The following is a 12173-nucleotide window of genomic DNA, read 5'->3' on the forward strand; positions in this document are numbered from 1 at the left end:
TCACTTCACTGGCATGTTCAGCGAGATACTTGCAGTAATTTTTTGAACCAGAGAAAATCCTCACTCAGCCATTCATTCACCCAATTGTTCATTCCGGAGTATTTATCAAGGACTTACCATCTGCCAGGTACCAAATAATGAGATTCATCTATATTATCTTCTTTTGCTTCAGAAGGACCTTATTTTATTTATGTAAAACAGAGGCTTCGAAAACTGATTACCTGTCCTAAGGTCACATAAGTAGTATCAAGTCCCATCCACCATAATCCACTGCTTACGTTGAGAAAATGGCCAGAACAACACACAAAAGAAATTATGTATTAAATACAGTGTCTCCATGTGGTAAGCTATTTCAGCATTATTTTATAGATACGAAAGAAAAGCATGGCTCAGAGAAAATAAATGTGTGTGTTTAAACAGATAGTTTAATGAGCTTGTGGGAATGAGAACATTATTGTTCTTGAGTTTCTGGTTAGCTGTTAAATTCATGTTCTTCAATATTTACTGCCTTACATAGCTCTTTAGGCTGTCAGAAAAAATAATTCAAGGAAATGCAAAGCAACACGTAAGAAATAATTTCAACTTATTCCAAAGAATGATTAAATACATGATTCAAGGTACAATGAAAGTTTAGGTGAAATAAAGCAGAGGATTGTGGCTTTACATAATACATATTAGTGTAACCTTCTTGTCTATACTAATAGACAAGGTGAGAGGTCACTTTCTCTCAAAGAAATCTGATTCATCTCAAAATATCTGAAGCTGGCACCACTTGAAGTTTCTATCTCCCACTCTATCTTTCATTTACTTAATCAAAATTAGTCATTAAGCACTTAACATGTGCAAATCACAAATAACCCTAAATATTTTCTTGCACTAAATGCCCCAAATAGATTATGGTGATAGTGGCCCAACTCTGTAAATACACTTTTAAAAACTTCTTGAACTGCACATTTACAATAAGTGAATTTTATAGTATATAAATTAAATTTTGATAAATGTTATCCCTTTGAATTAGGCATATAAGGATGGAAAACTTTAGAAAGACATTGTCACATAGTGAAAAGAACGTAAGCTTTGGAATCAGACTTAGTTTATATCTTCTCTCAATTTGGTCATCTTGAAAAATTTAATTCACCTCAGGGTTTTATTTTTCTCATAGGTAAAATGAGAAAGACAACATGTACCATCACAGAATAATTATGAAGATAAAAAGAAGTAACACATTAATAAGTGTCCAGTAGAACATAAAACCTTAAAACTCAGCAAGTCCTTATTTTAAGAATTGATAATGGACCTTTTGGAATGGAACTATAAAGGAATAGAGACTTTAAAGTCTTACATCCTCTCCACTACCCCAGTGTTGGCTCAAGACAATAGCAGCCTCAGCCTTCATCGTGGCGATATGCCTCACCTCCTTTAACTATTCATGTCATCCAAGCCAGCAGTTCCATATATCTCCTTTTTCACACCCTTTAAGAAGTGCTCACAGCTGGGTGCGGTGGCTCACGCCTGTAATCCCAGCACTTGGAAGGCTGAGGCTGGCAGATCACAAGGTCAGAAGTTAGAGGCCAGCCTGGCCAACATAGTGAAATCCTGTCTCTACTACAAATACAAAAATTAGCTGGATGTGGTGGTGGGCGCCTGTAGTCCCAGCTACTTGGGAGGCTGAGGCAGAAGAATCGCTTGAACCCAGGAGACAGAGGTTGCAGTGAGCCAAGACAGCGCCACTGAACTCCAGCCTGGGCGACAGCCTGGGGGACAGACCGAGACTCTGTCCCAAAAAAAAAAATAAGTGCTCGCAGCAATGTCCCTGGTGAGCCTTCTAGTTGTCATAGAACTTCCTAAAGTTGAGTCAGGGAAGTTAGTCTATGTAGCACCATCCTTTGGCAATCAGACATGATGTCCAGACACTTCCAGTCATTCCCCATAGCCAGGCATAGATTCAGACTCGAATTCAAAGTGAGCTTTATACTTAGTAAGGATAACTCCCAGTGGTATAGGATTGAGAGGTTCTGTTGAAAGTAGTTTACATGCAGATTTACTTGCCAGCTTACAGCAGATATTCTTATTTCTATGACTCTGCAGCTCACAGGGAACCAAATGGGAATCATCTCTTTGCATTCCACAAGAAATATGCAAAGAAAACACTAAAAGGAATTGTAAGATGCCTTCATTATTAATATTCAAAGTCAATATTTAAATTCCCAATAATGTATGCTCCAAGAATTATGGAACAGTTTAGACAAAGCTTTTTAATTAAGTAATGATATTTTTTCTGAATTTTTGACTGAGAGCAATTTACTTACTTTGTTAGGTATAAAGATGAGATGTGATTTCATAGCCAAATATCAGTGATTCTGACTGCTAAAAAATAAAGGAACTTTTTAAGGAAGATGGCTATTCTAAAAGGTTAAAACTGCACAGATCTTATATGAAGAAACATCAGACTATTTCCTTTCTGAAAGCTGCTAGAGCTTTAGAACAACACTAACTTTTTTAAAGTCCCTGCATTTTCAACCGTGGAATACCCCTTTCTGTAAAACTGCTGCATATGTACAATATTGGGAAAGCTAAGACAAGTTGTACGCCTACAAAAGTTGTATGCCTCATTTGTGCATGTTTGAATAAACGTATGGATCATAAAAGTAGTTTGGGAAACAATATATTGTTAGCCCCCCCTTCTTTGTGACAAATATATGGCATTTGCTCATTGTGATTAGTGGGATCAATAAGGCAATTTTCCTACTTTGAACTATGCCTTTTCCATTTCTTTCAGTCTTGTTATCATTATGCTTAAATTTTTTTGTTCCCGAGGCTCTATCTCCAGTTTCTTCTCTTCTTAAGAAATAGTCTTTTTTGTTGATCTTGTTTATTCCTCTAGTTTTGACTACTATTTAGAATTTGATAACTACAAATTTAAGTTTCATACTTGAACTTTCTTTTGAATTTATTATTCATATAGCCACTTGTTTATTAAAATTTGTAGCCTAATAATTCCATATGTATCTCAAATAAAGTGTGTCCTAAATCAAACCAGTCATCTTTTTTCTTTTCCCAAACATGATTCTCTTTCTGTGTTCCATACTTTCTCCCACTTTTTAAGCTGAAAACCTCAGGGCCACCTGGTTCTTTCTTATCTCTTAACTACACTTTCATTTGCACAACCAGGTCCTTCTAAATCTATATCTAAAATTTCACTGGAATCCATCTTTGTTTTATATCCCCTTTCTCTTATTTCTGCCCAAGTTCATCATGTTTCTCACAAACTGCTAAAAGAACTCCTTTCCATTCATGCTGTTTCCAATGCAACCTACCTCTAGTTGATCCTTCACATTGCTACTCTGTTGATCTTTCTAAATACAGAAATAATCAGGCCAATTATCTGGAGGTAAAAAATTGCAAAACTCAGGATACGGTATTAAAAACTCTTCATAACTTGCCTAAATGTGTCCCTCCCAAAATCATCTCCACACATTCCCTATCATAACCTTTTGTGTTCCGCTGCTTGCCACAACTGATTTCTCAATATTCTCTGACCAAATTTTGCATTTGGTGGGCAATGAATAACAGTAGTTTCTCTGAAAACGTGGTATATTAAGGACGGCCACCAAAATTCTGGGAGTCTTTTTCCCATTTTCTTAATTTTGGGCAAACATACAGAAATGATACTGTCTTTGTAAGTGCTAGCCTTAAGAGGCTCACAGCTTCTGCTTCCTGTCTCCTGGAATACATGGTCTTGAAACCCTCTGCCATGCTGTGAGAAAGCCCAGGTAGTTTCATAGAAAGGACCCCAGATGGCAGCCCTAGTTGATCTGCCAGCCAACAACTGGCCAACAACTTACTAAGCCAGCCACTCCAGCTGAAGCCACACTGAGTAGAAACAAGCTGTGCCTGTCAAGTCCTGCTCAAAGTGAAGATTTATGAGCAAAATAAATAACTGTTGTGGTAAGATACTATGTTTGGGGGGTTTGATATGCAGCAATAGATACCTGAAATAGCACTGAATGAATACTTTTCCATCTTTCTCTGCCTGATTAATTTTTTCTTGTTCTTACAGATACAATTCAAATGCCATCTTACTTCAGAGTGCAAAGCCTTCCCCAATCTGTCGAGGCAAGGTTAATTACTCTATTTTGTGCTTCTCCACTACTTAGTACATTCCCCTCTAGAGTGTTGAATGTCCACCCTCCAAAAAACCCTGTAAATTATTTTTTCTTTTTTCTTTCTTTTTTTTTTTTTTTTTTTTTTTTTGAGATAGAGTCACACTCTGGTGTCACCCAGGCTGGAGTGTGGTGGTGCTATCTCAGCTCACCGCAACCTCCTGGGTTCAAGCAATTCTCGTGCCTCAACCTCTCAATCCTGAGTAGCTGGAATTACAGGCTTGTGCTGCCATGCCCAGCTAACCTTTATATTTTTAGTAGAGACGGGGATTTGCCATGCTGGCCAGGCTCGAACTTCTGACCTCATAAGATCTGCCTGCCTTGGCCTCGCAAAGTACTGGGATTATAGGCATGAACCACTGCACCCAGACTGTAAATTTCTTGTGAGCAAGATTTGTATTTGTATGGTAATGATTAAAACAATTGAATTACTTGAACATTTAATGTGGTAAATCCTATACTGTGCTAACTTCTATTTTTAACTTTATTCTGCTATCCACAAACATTTATTGAGCTCTGTATACCAGGCAGTATATTATGTGATAAAAATGCAGCATGAATAAGGTATTGCCTCCTGACCTTAATAGTCATGTCAACACATTATCCCAAATCACTTTTTCTGTGCTATATGGCACAGATTTCTGGGAAGTCAACCAAGTGCATGTCCAAGGGCTCAAGTACATTCAGAGATCTTACTGGGGAAAAATATTGTCCTTTCTATTGATCCTCATGAGTTCCAGGAAGAACAGATGGTGACTGTTCCAATGTCTTGGCAGAAAAACCCAAAAAACTCCACAAGAACTCTTCAAAGTTTCACAAGAAAATTAAAAGTCGACTTTCTAAATGTGTAGTAAAGTCTTCAGTCACCAACACATAATATTCAAGACTTAGGCACATGCCTCAAAAATAAGTCATGACTAGCCTGGGATCCAAATTTTACCAAATACTTGTTTTACATATTTGATATACAAGAAAAACAGTGCAATGAACATTGAAACTATTGTTGCTTTCAACTCTCTACGCTCTAGGCTGAATGTGTGGTCCTCAAACTACTGTCTCAAATGTCCAAGGAATAATGTTCATAAATTCAGATTTAATATAATCTCCCCAGGTTTATACAGAAAAAGAAAAATACCATTTGAATTAAGTTGCACTTTTATAAAATCATTATGCATTGTTTTATTTACATAGACTGTTAGCTTTTTGAGGATACGTACTTAGTCTTACTAGTCTATAAACCTCAATATCTAGCACAATGCCTGACCAGATACTGGGTGCTCAATAAAGTAAGAGAATTAATTAACTAACTTGAACTAGTATATATATAAACAGCAATAACTTAACCTTTAGTACACTGTCAGTAAAAGTGTCCCTGCTTAGAAAATTGTGTGTTTCCTCCTATTTGACAATGAGCAATACATATTCCAAGAGTTTTCCCTTTTTGTCTTAGCTGTCAGCAAACTCTGGACTAAATTTTATGTTCCACCGTAACTTTTGTGGAGATGTCAAATTTTGAGGAAATTACAGTGCATTCTTGTTCATTCAACAAAAAGATTGTTAGCTTGATTCTCATTGCCAAATGTACTTCAATGCAGTAAAGTTGCATCTCACTTAAAATAATCCATACTTCTCAGTGGCATCCCCCTTCTCTCCCTTTTCCATAAATTTAAGCCAGTGAGATTCTATCATAGGTATATTCTAACTTAATCTGACTTTAGGAATAGAGTCCAGAACAAAACTAAGAACACAAAAAGCCAATGTGCTGCATATTTCTGGAAAGAAAAGTATTAATTCAAAATGAAAAAATTTCTTTTGAGGACCAGATGGACTACATGAAACAAAGTTTTACATCTGTGTAGCTTACCTGTGCTCCACATTTATAGGCACATGGGATGGGTTGTAACAGAGTGGGTTCCCTAATACAATTTAAAAACCTGACATCGGCAGTTTCTCCTACAGTACTAGCATGCTGGTTTTCAAGAAGAAAGAACTGTATCAACAGAATCAAGTAAGACCATGGTCTCCAAGAGGCAGACAGATGGTCCTGAAAACATTAGACTTACAAAAGCAGACGGCTCAAAACAATTCTGATGTTACCAACTGAATATAATTCAGTACTTATGGTAGCTCACCAATAAAGAATGATAATCTCTTCTCCCTTATAAAAGGGATAAAACTGAGTTTGTTTGCACAGACCAGGGTTACAGAGAAGGCCTAAAGTATGGAGGGCTCAAAAGCCTATTTGGTTACAAATATGATCTTTAATTTTCCCCAGACGAAAAAGCCAAAAATAAACATTTCATAACTTTAAATGTGTGGTTAGCAAATATAGTTGGCCCATGGTCATGTTCCCCGTAGCCCAGAATCCTGGACAGAGTCAGCTTAGCTGGATCACTGTGGCTGCTGGCTTAAAGCCTTACCTTGTAGTTTCAAAAGAACAGGGTCTTTTTTATCCACTTAGCTCAGTTGCTATAAACACTTGCTGTATGTTAAATGACTTCTCAGGTCCATCCAATCTTATTTGCACATCATTAGTCTGTGAAGGATGAAATGAATGCCTTAGGATAGCTAAGTTTGCTAAATACTGACACCTTTGTAAATGAAAAGCCCTTCATAGAAAATATTACATCAGGGTTGGCTAACATTCCTGTTTCATGAGTCATTGGGACCTCCAAGTCATCCTTGAAATTTCAGATTCACTGAAGACGCTTCCAGACACGTACAGCCCTTCATTTTTCTTTTATTTATTTATGTTTTGATTTGGGTGCCAACTCTGCTAGGAGAGAATGTGCAATATTTAGCATCACAGCAAATGACCTTCATGTACATCAAAAAGGGAAAAGAAAAGCAGCAGTACAGATCAGAGGGAAAAAGAAAATGCTAGTCTAAAAGCCAAAAAAAAATCCATCATAGATCCATGCCTTACCCTGACTTGCCATGCTCTTATTCAAGGACCATCACTCAACTTCTCTATTTCTCATTGGTAATGGCCATATTAATATCTGCTACAAGCCTTCACTTTTTATGTGCATCCAAGTCTGAGTTTAAAAAAAACTGAAAAAATTATATGTAGTTGTAAAATTTTCATTTTGAAAAGCTCATTCAATAACTTGATTATGATTACAAATAGGACAGATGATCACTTTTCAAATTTTAATTAAAATAATCAACCACCAGTGCTTTAAAAGATGCTATACGATATTATCACATTGAGGTGACTGTTGTTTCACGGCCTTTATTGTGATGATGCGTTAACTATTGTTCTGGGACCTACCTTCACTGAGATGTCATTGAGGTAATGAATTGCAACTGCAGCAGCTACACAACAGAGAAGAAGCTTGATAGTACGAACAGTGTCACTATTGTTTCTTGGGAATACCCTAATATCATTTTTCTCTTGAAGTTTTCCTGCTATTAGATTATAGCCAAGGGGTTTCTGGTAGTAGATTTTACCTGAGAAAAATCAGATACTGCAGATGCTTTCAAAATACGATCTACTCTACACCAATAATACTCACCCCAATCCTTGGATTGGAATTTTTTCTAATAAGGTAGAGTTTTTGTTAAGATTGAGGGAAAAGGAGGTTATTTAATATTTACAGAGTGCATTTTATGCATCAGTGTATTTATGATAAGATGCATGTGTGTCTCATTTAATTAAACTCCAAACAGCCTTGTTAAAAAGTATGTCATCATCCTTGCTTTACAAATACAGCTACTGAACCTAACAGGGAGGGGTCTTACTAAATCTTTATTCTAGAAACTATTTTAAGTGACTTTCTGAAAATATTACCTACCATTCTATTGAAAATTACCAAAAAATGGCAGAATTTTTTAAATTCAAGAAATTGTTGGGAAGCAAATTATATGAGGAATTCTTGAATGATAAAACATTGATGGAGTTATGTCTCAGAAAATCAAAACCATAAGAAAGCATAGCTCAAACTACACAGACTTGAAAATGAAAATCATTGCAGACAGAGATAGAAATGGTTGAAAAACCTTCAAAGCCAGAGTCAGTAGATGCAGGACATCACATTTGCTCTGGGGAAAGCATCAGGTGAATCTTTGGAGAACTGCGTAAGTCAGTGACGTTTACACCCAGGTGAAAGGCAGGATTATGAGCACTGAGGCAAAAATAGTCAGAACATTGCTCCAGATACCTGTGACTATAAGAAGTCCCCATTCCTGGCAGATAACTAGTGGCAAACCCAGCAGCATGTTCTACACCTTCCCCATAAACTGGTAGCAACCTAAAGAGACATGTCATCCATAGACAGATGAACAGGGAATCTCAAGCATAATAATGATTGCACATCCAAGAGTCACTGTGCTCAACATTGAAGAGACAAACATTATCCATAAAATAATTATAAATTCAATATGATTCCAAACAAATTCATATTAGGATTTTTATGCAACTAGACAAGGTTATTTGGGAGGGACAATTGGGGTGACTAGCCATAACGGATATCAAAACATACCATAAAGGTATGAAAATGCAAACAATGTATTAGCACAGGAATACAGGAATAGATGAATAGATCCCTAGAACAAACTGAAGACTTGAAAACAAAAAAGGTACGTGTGTGTGTGTGTGTGTATGTATCTGTGTGTGTAATACATGAAAAAATGGAAATTTAAATTAGCAGAGAAAGACTGGTTTAGTAAATAAGTCCAGTCCATCCCATATATTAATATTAGATTAGAACCCTACTGAAATACGCAAAATAAATTACAGAATGATTGAACAAAAAACTATAATTTTTTTTCATGGACTACTGACTTTTAATATTGAGGACTGGGAAAGGGTTTCCTAAGAAATATATACCAAACACAAAGTAAAGAAAATAATTAACAGATTGACTACATAAAAATCTTAAAACTTCTTTTTGACAAAAGTTATTATTAATAACAATAATGATTATGATGAACAGTAATATGGAGAGATATTTGCAAAATCTTTAAGAGACAATGTACTAATTATCACTGTATGTATATACCCCCTATGTTAAGAAAAATATAGTAAAAATTGATAAAAGATGCAAATAAATAATTTATAGAAAACTTTATAATAAATATACGAAATTACACTAAACCTTAATAGAAATCAGAGAAATTGAAACTAAAACAAAATTGCTATGTAGTTTTACTCATCGGATTACATAAAAATTTAAAGTTTGAAAATATTCATTTTAAGGAGAGTATGGAGAAACAGGCACTTTCATAACACACTGGTGTGAGTTTGAGGGCACACCATTTTCAGAGGGTACTTTTGTCAATATCTATCAAAATTTAACATCTTTGTAAACCACATGCATGAATGTGGTTTACATTCTCTTAAGAGTTAATAAATCAAATCAATCTAATTTATTTTGCTGTATACATTTATAACAGGTATTTCCCTTATCTAATAATATCTTCTTACATATCCTTTTACTAAGTTAACCAGTGGTGTGTGTAATGTTTCACACAATGGATAGTATTTTAAATCCTTAGCAGACATTATAATCATTGGTCATGATTTTAATTCATAATTTCTATTGATCAGAGAGTAGATAAACAAATCATGGCATGACAGTTCTATGGAATAAAATGCATTTAGTATATAATGATGTATATCTATATAGACTGACAAATACTAGAGTCATCAAGACAAACTCTTAATAAAACAATAACCCATTTCATAATGTGTGTGGTAGTATCTCATTTATACTTTTCAAATGTATATGAGTGTGTATGTATATGTGAAAGAGAGTATCTGTAAATGCATAGGTAATGAATAAAAATACCTGTTTACACCATTTCAAGAAGAGAATTATAGATCACTTTGGACTAAATTTTTGATGGTAGAGAAACGGCTGGATTTGTGAGGTAACTAGGAGGTTAAATCAACAGGACACAGTGAAGAGTTGAATATAGAGGTGAGGAAGTGGGCAGGGTAAGACTGACCACTGGGTCTATAGGAGACAGAAGAAGTTGAATAGTGGTGACATCCACTGACATTGAAAGATGATAAAATCTTGGGGAGGGTTTATGATTTTGGTTGTGAACATGCTAATTTTCAGATGCCTGTGAGGTATCCATGAAGTGATGACAAGGATGCTGATGAAGTTCAGGCCTGGAACTAAAAGGAAAAATCAGGCCTGGTGATCTATAAATACATATCACCTGCACAAAGATAACTGAAGATGTAGAGAAGGTCACATAGGAAATGAGGAAAGAAGAGAACCTTGAGGTATGTCAACGTTAATGGACAGACAGAAGAAGATGAACTTGAAAGGATGCAGAGAACAGGTGGCCAGATGATAGAAAAATCAGAAAGAGCTTACGGTATAGGATCCAAAAGAACAGAAAAGTTCAAGAAGAGACGGATCAAGGATTTTAATGTCTGCGAAGGACTTAATGTCTATTGTTTTGAACATTACAAACATCATTGGTTACCTTAGTGAAAGGATGTGTAGGAAGCTATTATTTGATAAGGAAATACCTCTTATAAGGTATACAGCAAATTTTAAGTTATCATCTCTCTATGTGCAGTTACCAGCTAAGATACATAAGCTTTGTCTTATAGGCATCCAAAGGCCTAAAGTAAGCCTTTGAATATTAGCTAATAAAAGTTCTCTAACTCTATAAGCTTCACCTAGCAAATAAAATTTATTTCTCCATTCCTCATAGAAATTTTATTAAAAGAAATTGTAACATAGATAAAGCTTAGGTGATCAATGATTTTCTTTAAAACATAGTACTTGTACTTCAACAGTAATTCAATTATGTAGAATCACTTTTCTTTCTTTTCTTTTTTTTGCTTTCAAAATTGAGAAAGCAAAATATTTAAATAAAAAATAAAACATTGGAAAAAACATTGGCCAAAAACTTCGCCATCTCTTTTTAAATTTTACCCCAGCTTTTCACTAGACCTTAAATCATTCTAGCACTTATTCCATGAATAGAAGTTCTCATTTAGCTTCAGTAACTTGGATATTTGTGACCAAATGAATTTGAAGTATGAATAACAAAAATAATTGCTGTAAACCTTCCCTCTATTTTGGCCTGGAAAACCATCAAGCTCATACTTGGCAAGATTTTCTAACATAATCTAATACACAAACCAGCTAATGCACTTGGCATTCTTCTGTAGACCCAATTTATTCATTGGTGTCATAAAATAACATTCCAGATGGGATAATCGTATGATTTTTCTTAAAAAATTAAAGATGGGGTAATCTCTTACTTTATTTTGTTGTAAATCTTCAGAACAAAAATAGTTGAAAAGAAGTATTTATATGATTTCAGTATCAGTACTCAATGTTACATAATACCTGGGAAATGAAACAAAAAAGGATATCATTCTTTTTTATTATAAAATCTCTTTAAGAAAGATTTTTCTTTCTTAGTTCTAATTAGAATTCATACAATCGTCTTTTGTGTGTGTGTATTAGCTTTAAGACTCTTCGCCATGCTCATATAATGCCTGGAATTAGGAGACATATGGGAACTTACATAGAATTTGCCAAATTATTTCTCTTCTTGCATTTTGATTCTGAGCTTCTTCTTAAGGATAAAATTGATTTCCACATTATTTACTGAGTATTGGTCTTTGGTGATGAATGGGCCAAAAGCAATATATGGGGACCAGAGTTAAGGTACAGGTTTGTGTGCAGAAGGCACAAATGAGGAGATTTTGAATTTAAATTTAAGCTATTGATCAGGAGTTTGGAGTGAGGCTAACTGATCTCTGAGAAGATGTGAACAAACCTCACTGCATTTAGACTATGTAATTAAGACTGATTGGTCTAAAGTTTCAATAGTTATTTTGCAAGAGCATATTTTAATGTGACTTTTGTAATAGTCAAGTAATAATTTAGATTCTGTAATGCACATAATTGTTTTCCTTTGTAGATCTCTCTCCCTTACAAGACTCTGAGTTCCATGGGAATGGTGATAAGATTTTGGAATTTTCTGCATCCCCAGGGCCTAGCACAATAATGGTCAGACAATGATTGCTTA

Source organism: Symphalangus syndactylus, chromosome 9 (genome assembly GCF_028878055.3).
Source record: "Symphalangus syndactylus isolate Jambi chromosome 9, NHGRI_mSymSyn1-v2.1_pri, whole genome shotgun sequence".
Classification (NCBI taxonomy): domain Eukaryota; kingdom Metazoa; phylum Chordata; class Mammalia; order Primates; family Hylobatidae; genus Symphalangus; species Symphalangus syndactylus.